This window comes from Chrysochloris asiatica, unplaced genomic scaffold (genome assembly GCF_000296735.1).
Source record: "Chrysochloris asiatica unplaced genomic scaffold, ChrAsi1.0 scaffold00053, whole genome shotgun sequence".
Taxonomy (NCBI): Eukaryota; Metazoa; Chordata; class Mammalia; order Afrosoricida; family Chrysochloridae; genus Chrysochloris; species Chrysochloris asiatica.
In genome coordinates, this window is record NW_006408571.1 from 6243894 (window position 1) to 6250065 (window position 6172).

Here is a 6172-nt window from a genome sequence, read left to right on the forward strand (position 1 = left end):
ATAAGAAGTATAGGGAAGCTGGTTGGTTGGTTCTATTGACAATAGATCACATGGTAAAAGAAGGAGACCAGTTCAGGGCTTTGGAATTAACAGCTCAAACGACATATAAAAGTTCTCAAAATTTCCACTTGTAACCTAAAAGAGCGTCTTATTTCTTGTAGTAACAGAGCTGATATTGATGGGAATTAAACCAAAAGAGTGATTGAGTTACCACGCCAACTGAATTCCCAATCTAGAATGGTGTCTGATGTTAAAGTAAGGGCATTGATTGGGAAGATATGGGATCCTGAAACATGGGATGGGGACATATGGGGAGATAATCAGGAAGCTTGGGACACTGAGCTTCTAAATGCTGTCAAATAATTTTTGCCAACAGCACCACCTCTATCACCTGAAGAGAAGTACTCCATTTTTGTCTGCTGACCTATTATCAGTAAAACCATTATCCCGTCTAACCATACTAAATGAGATGAACCCAACTGTGCTTGCTGAGATGTTGCCTAAAGGCATTGTCGGGGCATTGTCTAAGGTAAATGTCTTGTAAGACATTGCTGAATGTTCCCAGAAAATACCCCCACCAATCATTGCTTCTAGACCTGTTGCTGGTAGTGGTTGTGTGTTGTCTAATTGATTCAGACTCAAAGTGACCCTGTATAGGGTTCCTGATGCTGTGAATCTAAACAGGAGCAGAAGCAACATCTTTCTGCCGAGCAGTGACTGGTAGATACAAATTGTTGACCTTGCAGTTATCAGCCCAGTGTGTAGCCTACTATGCTATGGGATCTCCTTGTAATCTAGACATATACCTAGATATACATCCTAGTGAGCTCCAGCAGATAAAGTATAAATTGTGACTCAGGAAGAAGTGTGCTGCACTGCAAAAGAACTGCTTGAGTTTTCTAATATGTACAAACATAAACCTGAGGAATATGTGTGAGAATAGCCTTTAAGGGTGTGGAATAATGGTACAAGGGACATAAGGTTGGATCAGTCTGACTTTATTGAAATGGGTCCACTAAACACAGTTTTTCATTCAATGTTTCAGCAAGAGAGGTTAAGAGAGGGTCTAATCGTTTATTTGGTTGGTTCACTGAAGCATGGCTTGTGAGGTGGCCTACAATACATCAACTTGAAGAACCAGACCTGCCTTGGTATTTTGTAGAGAAAGGAATCCAAATACTTCAGGAAACTGGCATGTTACAGTGGTTTGTTAAGGATATAGACCCATAAACCCACACATGGAGTGTCCCGGGAAAACAGCTTTTACCACAACAGTGAGGAACAAATTTGTGAAGGGAGCCCCATCCTCCTTGAATATTGATATGATTCTATTTTATATAAGCCAGATTTGACAGTGGGAACCGCTCTAATTGAATTAAGACTCCTTACTACAATGGGTCTGATTGGCCCTTGTGGTGGTAGGGGTCAAGAGGCAGTACTTAATCAACAAAGACAAGATAGGTGTGGTTACCCTAATGGTCAGAAGAATTAAAGTAGTAATAAGAAGAGTCTGACACCTGTGGACTTATGGCACTGGCTACTTAGGCATGGTGTTCCTAGGAGAAAAATAGATGGTAACCTACTAAATGTTTATTTGATCTGTATAAGAAGAAGGATTCTAGGTTAAGTCAACAGCAATCTAACTTGAATCATAAGAACAGAATCACAGCCTCTCAATCCATTCCCAAACATGATTCACTTTACAGACCCCCAGCTCCTTGAATGAAGGGATGGCAGAGTTCATTTGAGGAATGACCCCACTACACTGTCAGCACTTAGTGTTTCTTCTAGATTTGCCAAAGTGATCTCCAGGCTTTTACAAGAGTGATTACTCATTGGAGAAAAGGGAATAATCAAACTTTTTGAATATAACTAGACACTGTTTCTGAATTGACACTAATTCCATGAGACACAAAACGTCAATGTGGCCCAACAGTCAGAGTGGGGGCTTATGGTGATAAAGTTATTAATGGAATCTTGACTAATGTCTGTCATACTGTGAGTCGAGTGGGTCCAAAAACTCTTTCTATACTGACTTCCTCAGTTCCAGAATAGACATACTCAGAATAGACATACTCAGCCATAGACAAACAGTGGTCCCCACATTGGGCCATTGAATTGTGGAGTAAGGGCTATTATTGTTGGAAAAGTCAAGTGACAGCCATTAGAATTGTCTCTAACTATAAAAATAATAAATCAAAAGCAATGGTGCATGGAGGGGATTATAATCATTGTAATGAAACAAAGTGCATGATTTGTTGAATGTAAAGCTGATGATCTGCCCTGTAAACTTTCACTCAATTTACAATAAGAACTTTAAAAAAAAAAAAAAAAAAAGCAATGCTGTATTCCTAGGGAGATTGCAGAGATTAGTGCTACAATCAATGACTTGAAGGATGTAGGGATGGTGATTCCTACCATAGCTCCATTTAATTTGTCTATGTGACCTGTGCAAAAAACAAAAACAAAAACAAAAAACAGGTGGATCTTGAATAATGAGAGTGGATTATCATAAACTTAACCAGGTGGTGACTACAATGCAGCTGCTGTTCCAGATGTTGTTTCATTGCTTGAGGAGATTAATTCCTCTCCTGGTACCTAGTATCAAGCTGTTGATCCAAACAATGTGTCTTAATTCCAGTTTCAAAGGATCACAGTTTGTTTCTTCTGGAAAGATCAACAATACATATTTCCTGTCCTACCTCAGAAGTACATCTCAAGCAATATGTCTTGAGATGTAAGCAAAATTTAGTCTACAGAGACTTTAATCACCTTTGCCTGCCCTAAGACATCACATTGGTCTGTTACATTGACGATATTTTACTGAACAGAGCTAGTAAGAAAAAAGTATCTATTATTCTAGACTGTAGTGAAACTTCTAAGTGTTATTGATGTTGTTGTGTGTCTTTGAGTCAGTTCTGACTCACAGCGACCCTGTTTTAGGGTTTTCAAGGGGCAGCTAGAGAGTTTGAACTACTGTCCTTGTGATTCAAACCAACCTTGTGGTTCAGGTCGTATCCTACAGCTCTCAACAAAAAATCAGGCACCTCTACCTCAGTGATATTTCTAGGGGTTCAGTGGTGTGGGCCATGTTAAGATAGTCCTACTAAAGGAGCTCTGGTAGTGTAGTGGTTATGAATCGGGCTGTGAATCTTAAGGTCAGCAGTTCGAAACTACCAACTGCTTTGTGGGAGAAAGATGAGGCTTTCTGTTCACGTAAAGATTTACAACCTCGGACACCCTGTACAGGGTCATTATGGGTCAGAACTGACTTGATGGCACTTAACAACAACAACAACTAAAGTGAAGGATAAGTTGTTCCATCTGACCCCTCCCACTACTAATATAGAGACAACCTTATAGTGGGCCTCTTCAGAATTTGGAGGAAACATATTCCTCATTTAGGTATGCTATTCTGGACTGTTTATCAAATGACTCATAAAACTAATCCTGAGCCTGGCCCAGAAAAAGAGATGGGTCTGCAACAGGTTCAGATTGCCATATAAGCTGCTCTTCTATTGGGATTCTATGATCCAGCTTACTCAATAGTGTTTAGAGTGGCAGTGGTAGACAGAGATGCAGTTTGGAGACTTTGGCAAGCCCTTATTGGTGAATCACAGAGAAGACCATTAGAAGTTTGAGCAAAGTCTTGGCATTATCTGCAGATAAGTACTTTCCTTTTGAGAAATGGCTTTTGGCCTTTTTCCGGGACTTAGAAGAGACTGAAGGTCTACCCATGGGCCACCACAATGTGCCCTGAACTACCCATTATGAATTGGACGTCATCTGACCAACAGACTCATAAAGTTGGATGTACACAGCAGCACTCTGTCATTAAATGAAAGTGGTATATAGGAGACCAGGCTCAAGAAGGACCTGAAGACACAAGTAAGTTGCATGAGTAAGTGGCCCAAATGATGATGTTTCCACTCCTATCACATTGTCTTTGCTCTCCCAGTCTATGTCTGTGGCCTCATGGGGAGTTCCTTATGATCAGTTGACTGAAGATGAGAAAACTCATGCTTGGTTGATAGTTGCTTCTGCTTGATATGCAGGCGCCTCTCAAAAGTGGCCAGCAGCAATATTACAATGTCTTTATGGAATTTCCCAGAAGGGGAGTGGTGAAGGACAATTCTCCCAATGGGTAGAACTTTGAGTAGCGCATTTCTTTGTTCATTTTGCATGGAGGGAGAAATGGTTAGATGTGCGACTGTATACTGATTCATGGTTTGTGTCTAATGGTTTCACTAGGTGGTCAAGGCCTTGAAAAGAAAATGTTTGAAAATTGGTGACAAGGAGATGTGAGGAAGAGGAATTTGCATCTCATGTGAATTTGCACCAAAGAGTTGCCTCAGCAAAGGAGGATTTTAACAATCAAGTGGGCAGGATGACACATTCTGTGGAAACTAATTTTACTCTTTTTTCAGCCACACTTGTCATTACCTAATAGACATGAACAAAGTGGCCATAGTGGCAGGGAGGGAGATTGTATATGGGCATCCACTCCCCCAAGGCTTACTTGGCTACAGCCTCTGTTGAGTGCTCAGTGTGCCAGGAGCAGAGAACAACACTGAGTCTGCGCTATGGGCCATTCCTTGAGAAGATTAGCCAGCAACCTAGTGGCAGGCTGATTACATGGACCACTTTCATCATGGAAAGGGCAGTGTTTTATTCTTACTGGGATAGACTCTTACTCTGGATATGAATTTGCCTTCTCGGCATGCAGTGTTTCTGCAAAAATGTATCCACCACCGTGGTATCTCTCACAGCATCACCTTAGATCGTGGGACCCACTTCACAGCAAATGATGTTGGGCAACAAACCCATGTTCATAAAATTCACTGGTCTTGCTCCTCATCATCCTGAAGCAGCTGGCTGGAACAAATGATGAAAAAGCCTTCAAAAGACAATTACAGTGCCAGCTAGGTGGCAATACCTTTCAGGAGTAGAAAAATATTCTCCAGGAAGCTGTATATGGTCTAAACCCATATACTTCACAGCAAATGAAGAGGGAAAATGGGCCCATGCTCACGGAATTCACTGGTCTTGTTCATCATCCTGAAACAGCTTACTTGTGTGCCTTTTAAAGACACAATTATGGTGCCAGCCAGTTAGTTGGCAATACCTTGCAGGTTTGGAGCAGTGTTCTCTAGGAGACTACATATGCTCTAAATCAGAGTCCAATATGTGGCGCTTTCTCTCCAAAAGCCAGGATTCACAGACACAGGAACCAAGGGATGAAAATGAGAGTGGCACTACTTACTATTTCTCCTAGTGACCCAAAAGTTTTGCTTTCTGTCCCTGTGACCTTATGCCCTTTAGGTCTGGACCTTTTAATACTAGAGGAATGAATACACCCACCTGGAGACACAGCTCTGATTCCATTGAATTAGAAATTAAGAATGCCTCCTGGCCACTTTAGGCTGCTCAAGCCTCTGGCCCAACAGGCAATGAAAGGAGTTACTGTATTGGGTGATTTGATTGATCCTGATTGCCAACGTGAATTTAGATTGACATTATACTTCTGTTTTACTTATTATTCAGATTTCTACTCAACATAAAGAAATGAGGAAAAAAAATATGTCCTGTTCTTGGGGACCATGTAATATATTTACTGCATTTACATATCTAGTTATCACCATCATACAACATAACATACACACTCATGAAAATAGCAGTAAAGAAATCAGCTGATATATTGCATTAGGTAAATCTGCTGCACAAGACCTCTCTAAAGTGTTCAAGAGCAAAGATATCAGTCTGAGGATTAAAGTGTGCCTGATTCACTTTATTTTGTAAGTGGTAAGGTAAGATAAATACTGAACTACTAACCACAAGGTAGACAGTTCAAATCCACTAGCTGCTCCTTGGAAAACCTACACAAAGTCACTATAAGTAAGAACTAACTCAAAAGCACTTAACAACAACAACAGTAAAATACTATAGAGTCCTGGTGTGGTGCTATAGGAAAAATACTGGACTAGTAACTGCAATGCTATAGAGGGTCACTAAGAGACAGAATTGACGCCACTCCACTTAACAACAATTACAGTAATATTATAGTAGGATACCTTGTGCAGTGCTATAGGATACTGGACCACTTATCCTACAGTTTGAAATGTCAGGTAAATGGTTCAAATCCACCAGCTGCTCATTAGAAACCCTGTACAGG